General features: G+C 38.6%; 1 long non-coding RNA gene across 1 annotated transcript; it reads right to left on the bottom strand.

The window, feature by feature from the left end:
* Nucleotides 1–7,857: 7,857 nt before the first annotated feature.
* Nucleotides 7,858–9,720, bottom strand: LOC138913761 (uncharacterized). Its single transcript, XR_011419589.1, has 3 exons — nt 8,920–9,720; nt 8,749–8,859; nt 7,858–8,690 (listed from the first exon to the last, which is right to left on the bottom strand). It is a non-coding gene; the product is annotated as an uncharacterized lncRNA (long non-coding RNA).
* Between the last annotated feature and the right edge of the window lie 2,497 nt (nt 9,721–12,217).

The following is a 12,217-nucleotide window of genomic DNA, read 5'->3' as shown; positions in this document are numbered from 1 at the left end:
GCATCGGATAGGACATTGACTGGCTCCTGTTCTCTAGTTACCCTTTTCCGCTGCCCAGCCTTTGTTGATGTTATTAACATGGATTTTTACAAGCCATAAACCCATATTTGGCCAAGCCTTTTGTGCTGCGCCCCCATTGCCACATAAAATGCCAAAGCTCCCAGCTGCGCCACCTCAGTCCCCTATTTAGTTTTGTTGTCCTTTTTTCTTACGGTGTAGGCGAAAATGTTGCCGTGGGCGTTTTAGGCAAATACTCAAGAATGTTTTACTATTTAGATGTTTATCAAAAAAAACAATTTAAATATTTAAAAAAATATATGATAATATTCATATTGAAAAGGATTTTATTTTCTATAGCTCTATATATTTATACATTGCTCTCTTTTTAGAATTCAAAAAATCTCAGAGAGAAAGAAATCTGCAAAATTATATTATTTATTTACTAGTGTTGCATGGTAAAAATACCAGATATTTATCATGCTCATATTGATTTGACCCCGACGTGTTTTTTTATATATATATATATTTACTTTTCTTACTAAATAAAATAGGTATTTTGGGTCCCATAAGCTAGGGTCTAACCGCACAGATTTTATTAGCGTGTAAAGTTTGCCTTTCATTTCGTGTTGTCGCCGGGTCGCCTTAAGTGGCCGGGTCGCTATGCACGTTTTCAATATATCTCATATTGTTTGGCCGTGAGCTGCGCGTGTTTATTTGCTTTGTGGTATTTATACACGACCCAGTTGGGTGGGGCATGGAGGGGTTAAGACGACGGCCCTGGTCGGGCGGCTTATGCACAAGGTATTGAAATGGCCAACTACTTAGCGGTTTCGGGGACTCAAGCCCCCAAAGAGTGTTATTAATATCATTGGCCCTTTTTATTATAGAGATTATCTGGGTGGGGTCCGGAGAAAAGCACTATGGTCATTCGAATACCAATCCCATTTCGGTTAATCTACTCTCTGTAAATCTTTAATGTTTAGTTCTCTGGTAGCTGCGTGTTTTATTCGCTGACACAGTGACAGTCATAAAAAATGCTCGCTGATAATTTATGTATCACGAATTTGCCTTCGCCTGTCAACAATTTGTTTGGCGTTATTATTATTGGCTGAGTTATGACTCTGTTGGCGGTGGGCGGGCTCTGATTGGAATTGGAGCACGGACATGGCATGCCTTGATTCTGATTAGGAATGCATAATTTATATGTTGTTTGCATGATTTCCTTTTAATTCAATTTATGTTCTTCCTAATGTTATTCATAATTAAACAGCGTTATACGAGCACGGAAGTGAATTAGTTGATTAAAATATAAAGCGTAGCCACTCCTCATAAGAATATTTCCTGTCGTCGAATTTTCTCCCCAGATATTTTTCTTTTTTGAAGAAGTACCTTGCCTACATTTTTGGAGATTCGTTTTGATTCGTTTAGCTTGTTTTGTCGGTTTGCTTGAGCCCAACAATGGCAACAATGTCAACGGCCACAGATGAAACAGATGAAAACCGAAATCGAGAAACATAGTTCATCGACTGCCCCCGACCCTTGGTGATAAAAAGTCACATCAATTTTCTAGGGCTGACCGCAAACGTGCGAGGACGCCGAGTGCATCAGTCCATCAGTGAGAGAAAGCGAGCGCGCAAGAGTATGCTTACAGTTGGGGCCAAGCAAATAAATATTTTTAAATACTAGTAATATTTCAAAATGTATTTTTTTTTGTTTTACTAATAATCTTTTTTAAATCATTTATTTTTGCAAAGATTTTAAAAGCTAATATAAAACCTAATTACTATGATTTTACAACTGATCATAATGTTTATATTTTTTGTACATCTTATTTAAAAAATTTCACATATTGTGCAATAATTTCTTACGTTTTAATTGATAAATAAGGAAAAATGGCATGTATTGAACCGCTTATTTTTAAATTTTTTATTTTATTAATTTACTTTTTAATTGACTTAAACTAAATTTAAACATTACTTGTTTAATTTATTTTCTTATATGTATGGTTATTCAAAATCTAAAAATATTATCTTTACGTTGAGGAAATCGCAAACTTTATATAACTTTTTCCTTGAAAACTAAGCACTCTTAACTGGTTAACCAGATGTATTTCAACATATCCTACTATTTCGACCGCAGCCGTCTGTGTGGTCTAATAAAATGAGTTGTCGAAAACGCAGCACAACAAGCTCGCAGCAAATATATTGACTGACAGGCAGGACTGTCAAATCCAACCAGGACCAGTGAAAGGACCACGACGAGGACACAAGGCGACTTTTGAACGTTGACTTGGAAACTGAGTGAGTGCCGTGTGTGTGTTCGGTTCGGGAGAGTGGGTAAATGACTTTGCAAATGGACATGCCAAAAAAATGTAAAGCAGTCAGTGCCTGGGCCGTTCTCGTTCTGGATGGAGGGCAGTCCGTCGTCCAATCATGACCATTTCTCAACTCAACTCCGTTCGCCTCGATTCTTGTTGCACTTTTCCCCTTTCGTTAACAAATCGAGGGAAAGGCTGGGAGGCCTGGTTACAACTAGTTTATTTTTTTTTTTTTGGCTTTCCAGTGCGAGTGTGTTCATTTTCAAACCCACAACAAAGCGGAAACGTATTGACAACAAAGGAAATGGACTTAAGCCATGATTTATAGTCTACGGATTTTCCATTTAAGTTTATTGGTTTTCTGTAAATGCAACTGGCAAAGGGTCTGAGGGGGGCTCCCTAAAAAGATATTCGCATTGCAAGTGGCCAGCAACATAAGCTCATTGCAACACTGCCCCTCTCCGGTTGCCCCAAAATATTCCCATTCCGTTTACGATTTTCAGCAAGTTCTAAACCGGCTTTCCTTGGCTTTTGAAGTTTAGTTTTCGGCTGGGGAGTCCTGGAGGAAGGAATAACTGCCTGGGGAGCGGGCTGGCGTCGGCTTCGATTTATGCTTTTGAGTTGCAACTTTTGGAAATTGCTCATGTTTCACACATTGGCCGCATTCGGTGCTGAAGTTGTGCGGAAAATAGATTTCTGCCGGCAGGGAAATCCCGCCTGGCCAAGTCCATCCATATCCCATATCCCATATCCCATGCAAAGCTGCAACTTTTACACTTGTCCCGGCATCCAATCCAAAACAATGACCAGAAGTAATTGCCAATTTGGGAAGACTTTCAATACACAGGGAAATGGTGCAGGAACTTCCACTTGGGTAACTGTAGCTACAGTAGCTTTAAATTCCTTGGCTATCGATTGTTTTGAAATTTTGTGCTTCGAAAGAACTTTATATTTACTGCTCGTAATTTAGCCTTGAGCCTTTTCAATAGCGTGGTTCTTCAGCCAAAAGAAACTTGATATGAAACGATGATCGATTTGATGTTATGTGGTATCGATTTCGACTTGATATGCGAGCACCTCAATTCGATATGCTTGAAATTTAAAAAAACAGGACAGTTCACTCATGTAAGTCAGAGAATCTACAAAAGTGAGATTTACGTAATAAACAATACCAGAATTTTACCATGCCCATATCGAATAGACAGCGCGTGCAGATTCAAAGAAGATATTTTAAGTCACAACATAAACATTGAGATTCAATGAAATTTTTATTTTTAACCAAGATTAAATTCGAGTAATGATACAGAAGGTTGAGTATGTTTAGAACATTTCCAGCCATCCTGCATGCACAATACTCCGGCATATTGTTTGCGGGTAGTAATGTACAAGTAATGCGGCATAATTTGTTAAAGGTATTTTAATGTCCGAGCATCTGCCAGGATTGTTGCTCATATATGGCGTATGGGCCATAAACACAGCAGCTGGGCAAATCTATTAACACATTTTACAAGCAAATACTTAATGCCACAACAACTTGGCCAGTCGTCTGGCCATGTATACAAACACCGTAAACTGACTTCCGGTCCGTAAACTTGGCTTTGGCACGAATATAGGACAGACGAAGGCCCAACGTCCAATTTGCTTGGAACTGAGGCAGCTTTTGAAATGTTTGCCATTCGAAAATTAACTGGATTACAACTTGGAAATCGAAGCATTTCACCATTGGCCCTGTTTTTGGGGCTTCTGATATTCCTGATATGAAAATTAATTTGGAAAATGTCTTAGTTACACAACCAATGCCAAGGCAATCAGTTCATGCCTTTTTGAGAGCATAATTATGTGCCGACTACGCATTGGCTTCTGCCACGTGTATGCCAAAATGGATATCTGTGTGCGTATCGGTTACACGTGCCAAGTGCCCGGCGACAACAATATTAGGAAAACTACTAGTGGGCTGTGGGGTTGGGAAATATGAAAAATCAATTTTCCCGGGCTATCAATCAAGCCACCCACAGCCGTCTTCTTTCCCAAGTCGAGAGCTCGGCAACTAATAGACATGCATGACCATCGATTCACCCGCTCGTCTTTAGTTCCTTCCCAGCTGAGTGTGCTTATTAAGAGTGGGCCATCTTTCATCTTGACCGAAAGAAAGTATGTTGTTTGCTACTTACTGAGGGTGTTTAACCTATTGCGAAAGGCTTGCCATAGAATACAAATAGCAAAAATTTACCATGTATATTATTTAATTTTAGTTAAAATATTTGAAATAAAATGGTATTATTCTTGTCTCATTTATTCTATAATTTAATTAGTTTTGCCTTCATAAAAAATTGCATAATGAAGTTGTGATACATTTGTTCGCTGCAATGAATCCCCAAGGGCATATTAATATTCGTTCTGTGGGTCAAAGCTTTCTTTGTTAGCCCGATAAATTTCTGTGTGACATGCGTGAAATCCGCGTGAAATGTGTGAATGCAAAAAGGCTACCCCCATTCACTCAGCTTCCCTCGAGTGGTTGCGTGTGGTTTTCGACAGCGGTTTTGTGCGGGTGGTTTTGGTGTCCTTCAAAGTCTCAAATGTCACATAACTAAAACATCAAACGGTCGAGTGGCCCCGGGCTTTGCAAATCAACTGCGGCTTTGAGCCCAGGACCGCGCTGTTCAAAGAAGTGTCAGAGGCCTGAAAGTGACTCCTTAGTCGGACTCACTCCTTTCCCTACACCCATCATCTAGACATGGCATGCAGCGCATAAATGATAAATGACTGCGGCCCTGAAAGAGAGATAGTGACGAGGCTACGGCGGCCAACTACTTTGACAAATGGGTCCCAGGCCAGGATGCTCCTGTGCATCCCTTTCGTAATAACAGGACCCATTTTGCATGCGCCTCGTCGGCTTTATTATTATAAACTCGCATAATCGCTAAGCATTTGGCTCTGGGTCGAAGCGCTTTTCCTTAGCCAAGCCAACCCCCATTGAACTTGTCAGGAGTTGCTTGGCTGACTCGTTAGCGGATAGTTCAGGGCACTGCAAAAAAGTTTCGTGAAAAGGAAATATTATTTTATCAAGGCTTATTAAAAAAAGAACAATTTGTTGCCTCTAGCGTAATTTATTATATGTTTTCCTTAAGTCTCTTTAACTTTTTTATAAATACACAAAAAGAAACAAGTCGCGATCAAATCGATATGAGCATGGTAAATTTCTGGTATTTAATACGTGGGAAAGGGAAAGAGAAGGAGAAGAGCACATCGAATTGTGATGCCCGCATTTCAAGTCAAAATATGATACCACGTAATATTAAATCGATCATCGTTTCATATCAAGTTTTTTATTGAGTGTATGAAAATATGTTTCGCCCTTCAAGTATTTAACCAAGCTTGTGCCTGGTTGCTTTTCCATAAACTTTTCTCTCAATGCTGCGTCCCGACTGCTTGGCAGATTTCATTGTATGCAAAAAAAGATTAATGTGCCCCAGACAATCCAAGACCGAGAGTCGCAGACATCCGAGGGTCCTACTCCTTTGGGGGTGCCAACTTGTAGCCAGTTAATTGAGCGCTTGATACGCTTGACAATGCTTTTACCCATTTTTGCGAGAACGCCTTTTCAATGGCTTTCAATTGCAGTGCCACCACCGCTGGCAACTGGCAACAACTAAAAAACGAACGAAACCAACTGCATGTCAAAAAGTCAAACTCAACAAATGGCAGTCGAAACTTCATTAAAAAAGGACCAAAAGGCAGACAAAAGGAAGCCCGACAGGAGCAGAAGACTGCAGTGCACTCGTGTTTTTCTGGGTTATAACAATGCGGCAAGCAGAACTTGACTTTTAATGTTTCCTCAATTAGAAGGCACACAAAAGCGCCAGCCAAAAAGGTGAAGTCGTGTCGCCCTGCCCTGTCCTGCCCTCCAACAACAACGGTCGCAAAAAAGCATAAAAATTGACTCCGAGCAAAGGGAAAGGAGAATGAGAAGAAAAAACTTAAATGCGCATTAATAACAAAGTGCAGACCGTTCTGGAGCTGGAGTGCTGGTAGTTGTTCAAGGAGAGCCCGGCAATAAAATACTTGCAAAATAGATGCAGCCCCAGTGCCAGGAGGTGAAGTCAACGACTCAGCAGCCACAACAGAAAGGAGGGGAGTCCAGTGGCGGAGGGGGAGCATAACTCAAAAAGGTTAGAAAAGCCGGCGATGACAAAAATTGTGAGGCAGCGAGTCAAAGAGTGCCAGCACACACAAAAAAAAAATCACGTTGGAATCAAATCTGGTATCTGGTATTTATACAAATATTCTTTTTACCATGCAATACTGGTAAGCCCGATATTAAATAATATCATTTTACCGATTTTATTCTTTTGCAGATTTTCTGACTTCGAAAAAGAGAGCAATAAGCACCATGACGACTTAGTGGGAGCGAGAATAACTAATTCTCTCAATTTCAAATAGAGCGGGATATTGCTTAAAGTTACATCAAAATTGATACCACATAATATCAAATTGACCAACGTTTCATATCAAGTTTTTTCTCAGAAATCAAATTTAATGATTAGGCGCAACCATTTATTTCGCTAGGTGTATTTTCATAAGAAATATTTTAGTAAGTAATCATGTGCTCTCTCTAAAGAGTACGAGTGAAAAATCTATGAATACGAACAAAGTTATGTTTAATTGCTAAAATATTTGATACAGTACAAAAACAAATATTGAATCAAAAGAAAATAATATTTAAACTATTTTATATTTATATTTATTTTTTATTTCCTACTTATAAATACTAAAATTATATCGATGAAAATTATAAAAAAATAATTGGGGTATGTTTTTTTCTTTTTTAACATTCTTTAATTTTAATTCCTTAAAGTCGATGTATTTTTCCGAGTGCACCCTTCATTCCTCCTTTAACCACCTAGTTCCCAGGTCTTCCTGCAGGAAATGGCAGCACGTTCGGTACACAAAACTGATGCAGTTGCAGGGGAGCGGAGATGCAGAATGGCCGCCTGGGAAGGCAGAGGGGAGCGTGTGGCTGTCTAAGAAGATTGATGATGTGCAGCCGCAGAGGTGCTGCAAGTGGAGATGTGAGCTTGGAGCTTGGAGACGGGACCTGGGTCCTGGGAACTGGAAGCTCGCTGTGGCCAACTCCGCAAACCGGCATCTGCTTAGCCCCGGCTTAACTTTATGCTGACAGCGCCTTGGCACTTGGCAAGTACTTGGCCAATCTACCGACGGTTCCCTTAGCCCGATCAGCCCCTCTTAGCTGATTTGCTGCGTGTTTGGCCACCGCAGCGGAATCCTGCATTCATTGTTGCTGATTTTGAATTTGCACTTTTGCCACCGGGCGTCGGCAATCATATATCATTGTGGGCGTTACCAAGAAGTTCCGATTTAGGGGGCTTTGCTTTTTTAAATGAGCCGTGTATGTGTCAGGATTGTCCACGGGTTAGAATTGGGCTTCAGTTAGCATAGTGCTTAACTATAACATTATACGGAATTTTTCAGTATAAAAGTATAGATTGATTTTAGATTAACATGTCTTGATACCAATTTTATTTATATATATGATGGACGTTGATGCACTACGAGCAGTACAAACAAGTGGCCCAACGATACCAAGCACGTGCTTGTTACGCGCGGGACCCTTTATCAATTAGGGCAAAAATGCGAGTTCGCGAGGAAAAGACATGAAACCAAATACTACAACTAAGATTGAAGCAAATGAGATAAAATTTTAGTTTTTAATACGGGGATAGATGTTGAAGTGCAAATTAAATGATAAAGATTGTTATAATTTTTACATAGAACACGAAAAGGCTCATGCAGAGTAAAATTTGATGTACATCGAGGCAAATTAAGAGGGTAATAATTTCGTGTTAGTCTAACGGGAACATTAAAAGTTAAACGGTTTACCAGTTCTACGGAATCAATATCACCTCCTATAAGATTTTGCATAAAAATAGTACCAAGCATTATTCTACGGTTTTCAAGTGTAGGTAAATTAAGCAATAGTAATCTACTCTGGTAGGAAGGTAGCCTTACGTTTTGATCCCAGTTCAAGCTACGAAGGGCAAAAAGAAGAAATTTTTTTTGCACCGACTCAATACGGTCGATGTGCACTTGATATTGTGGACTCCAAACTGAAGAACAATATTCCAAAATAGGACGGACAAGGGAGGTAAATAATAATCTGGTTGTATAAGGGTCATCAAATTCCTTTGACCAACGCTTTATAAACCCAAAAACACTCATAGCTTTATTGACAGTGGCCATTATGTGGCAATCAAATTTAAGTTTTGGGTCGAGAAGAACACCTAAATCGTTAATTGAATATATACGGTCGAGTGGTGTATTTTGAAGAGAATAACTAACAAACGTAGGAGTGCCCCTGTAAAAAGTCATAACGTTGCATTTAAGGCAGTTCAAATTTAAAAGGTTGTATTCACACCATCCCTGAAAACAATCAATATCTGACTGTAAGTTGAAACCGGACCCTACATCTTTATATGATAAACAAAGCTTAACATCGTCAGCGTACATTAGTACACGAGAATGAGCTACGATAGAGGGAAGATCGTTAATAAACAAAGTAAATAGCAAAGGGCCTAAATGACTACCTTGAGGAACTCCAGATGTCACGTTGATCATTTTAGAAACAGCGCTCTTAAATATAACCCTCTGAGTCCTACCATTCAAGTAACTTGAAATCCAAGTTAATAGATTACATGGGAACCCAAGCTGATCTAATTTGAATAAAAGGAGAGAGTGGTTAACAGAGTCAAAGGCCTTACTAAAATCTGTATATATAACGTCAGTCTGCATGTTATTCTTATATCCATTTATTACAATAGATGATAGTTCAAGAAGGTTGGTGGTGGTCGATCTTCGCTTAACAAAACCATGCTGACACGGTGATATTAGCGAGGAACATAAATGCTGCAAATGAGAAGTAATAATACATTCAAATGCTTTAGGAATTGCCGACAATTTAGAAATGCCTCTATAATTCTGGGCATCCGCCTTCGCACCCTTTTTGTGGAGTGGAATAATGAAAGAGTCCTTCCAGATAGTTGGAAAAACTGATGATGAAATAGACAAATGAAAAAGTTTAAGAATCGGTTTACAAATGGTTGAAGCACAAAACTTAAGCACACTCCCAGGGAGTCCATCAGGACCGGGAGAATACGTTGGCGTTGTTGTTGCTAAATCCTTTAAAAGAGAACTTTCGGTAATTACAGGGGTAAAAATACAATTAGCCCTATTTAAGTGGTTAGGGTAGGTAGGGTTTGACCAAGCAGCCGAACTATAAGTAGTTTGGAAAAACTCGGCAAATAAATCCGCAATTTCAGAATCCGACGATGCCTCTTTTGAGTTTAAACGTACCGATGAAGGCAAAGCCGAAGACTTACGCTTGGCATTAACGAAGTTATAAAACTGCTTCGGATCATTTGAAAACTCGAATTTACATCGATTTAAATACATGGAATAGCAATGACTGTTGAGAACATTAAAATCTGAACGAGCCACAACATATTTCGCAAAATCAGATGGCTTTCCCGTTTTTTTATACTTTTTATAAGTGTTGGATTTAAGATTTTTAAGTCTTTGAAGCTCATTGTTAAACCAAGGAGGCCTGTTTAGCTTCGGAGGAAGACTGTCAGGCACGCATTCGTCAAAGAACACTTTCTTAAAACACTTAAAACGCTATAGAAAAGTTCAATTGCACTGTCAATATCCATGCAATTGTACAAATCAGTCCAATTATATTGAGAAATCATGTAGTTTAGTTTATTATAGTCACATTTACGAAAGCATCTTCTTTTAGTTTGAGGAACTAAAGGAGAAAGGGTATCAGTACAGGGGAGGCCAATTGTCAATTCCAAAGTTGGATGATATTGGTCTTCAGGTACAACAAGTGCGTCAATTCTAGCTACAGTGACTTCATGCGGATCTAAAACAAAGACAAGATCTAATTGTCTATTTAATGAATTTCGTATAAAGCTTACTTGCTGTAACGATAATTCTAAAAGGCCATCCACAAAATCATGGGCGGATAAAGGAGTAGCGATTGGTTTTAAGTAGTTAGCTAACTTAGAAATATTTAAAACTTAAATAAATGTGGTTTATTTTTTTTATTAATTTAATATTAATTATAAGTAAATATTGATAGACTATTTGTGGGCTCTTATCATTATTTATTATAATTAAGGTTTTATGGAATTACAAAGCAACTTATCGTAGTTTCCTAACTTCAAATATTTTGTATGAAGTATAATAAAATTATGCGATACATTTTAATTTACTTCAATTTGTATTGAGTCCGGTATTTCACAAAATTATTTTAAAAGAGTTAACAACACATAACCCACTTCTTTTTTATTTCTCTGACCAACTGAATTTAATCAATAAAATTCTCTTCTGATTTATTTGTTCGGAGTTCTTCATGGCTGAAAGTTTGTTTTGACTTTCGTCCGCGGTCAATCGGAAATGGAATTGGAATTCTCACAAAAACCCCGTGGCCGTAAGCTTAAATAAATTCAATTAAAACTGTCAGCAGGTGCAAACAATTGACGTTTTCTGTGGTTGATTCAATTATCAATTTCGCCAGCTTTCACCCTTCCGGGTGGCCATCGTCTTAAATACACACAAAAAGGCACAGCTAGGAAATCAATATCAGGAAACTAAGCGCACCAGTGTTCGAACTTCTTTTCAACTGCCACCTGCAGTGGCTAAAAAATTACCTTTTGAAAATGGCCGCAGGAAAAAAAAGGGGGGCAAAAAATAGCCGGCAGTTCTTTGCGACATGTTTTATTTGCATTGTCGTTGTCGTCATCCTTCTTATCGCCTGTTGGTGGCAGTGGTTCTAACCAAATCTTTGGCATACCCTAATCTTGGAGGGTTGAGTTGGAAAAGAAGTAAAGGATTACTTCGAATTGAAATTACGTTTTGTTGTTTTCATGTTTATAGAAATTTTTTTAGTAATGAGAGGGAACGAATGTGGTGTAATTTTAAAAGAAAGAAGTCGAGATCAGCTTCTCAGTGTTTGCTTTGGAAAATTAAAAATTTAAATAAAAAATATTAATTGTTTTGGAGCATAGCACCTACACCCAAAATATCTTAATATGAAACGATGATCAATTTAATATTATGTAGTACCAAGACGCCATATTGCTTCTCCCTCTTTTTTTCGAAATCAGAGAATCTCCGATAGAGAGAATTTGACAAAAAAGGAATATTTTAATATCAATTTTACCAGTATTTCATGGTCGATTTGATCCCGGCGCGTTTATTTTTGTGTAAGAGTAAGAGAATACCGAATTCGTTCATTTTGGCATTTAATTTTTCATCCTATGCTGGGAAAATTCAAAGGGACACGAGAGATCGAGTGAAAAGGCAATAGAGGAAGAGACGTCAAGCTACCTCGGCCAGTTGAGCGCATTATTTATGCATACAATGCTCTTTGAGTCTGCCGCAGTTATTGGCGAGCGCCAATTTTTTTTCCGAGTATTTTTGCATCCTTTTGGTGGATACACAGGGACAAATTGGGCTGTTACTAAGATTTGCTGTCATTTTTTTTATACTCTAAAAATGTGGTTTATAAAAAAAATAAAAAGAGAGTGTTCTCTAAATAAACCAACATTTTAAGTAGTTTATAGATTCCGGTGAAACGGCATCCCATTTTTAACTGTGTATGCCTGGTACACCTTCATTTTTTTGGGGAAGTCTAGCAGGGCCGAGGACGATTTTATTGAACTTCAATGGAGTCATTGATCTTTTCGGCCAGACTTTGTTTGCGGCAACTGTTCAACCCCCTTTTCCCGTCTGATGGCACGCTTTAAAACTCGCATTTAATTCGCAGTGGGCACCATATAAATTTGCGAAGGAGGTTCATCGAGCCCATAACTCACGGCGATT

The sequence above is a fragment of the Drosophila takahashii genome, chromosome 2L (genome assembly GCF_030179915.1).
Source record: "Drosophila takahashii strain IR98-3 E-12201 chromosome 2L, DtakHiC1v2, whole genome shotgun sequence".
Classification (NCBI taxonomy): domain Eukaryota; kingdom Metazoa; phylum Arthropoda; class Insecta; order Diptera; family Drosophilidae; genus Drosophila; species Drosophila takahashii.
This window is presented reverse-complemented; position numbering and strand designations above follow the sequence as displayed.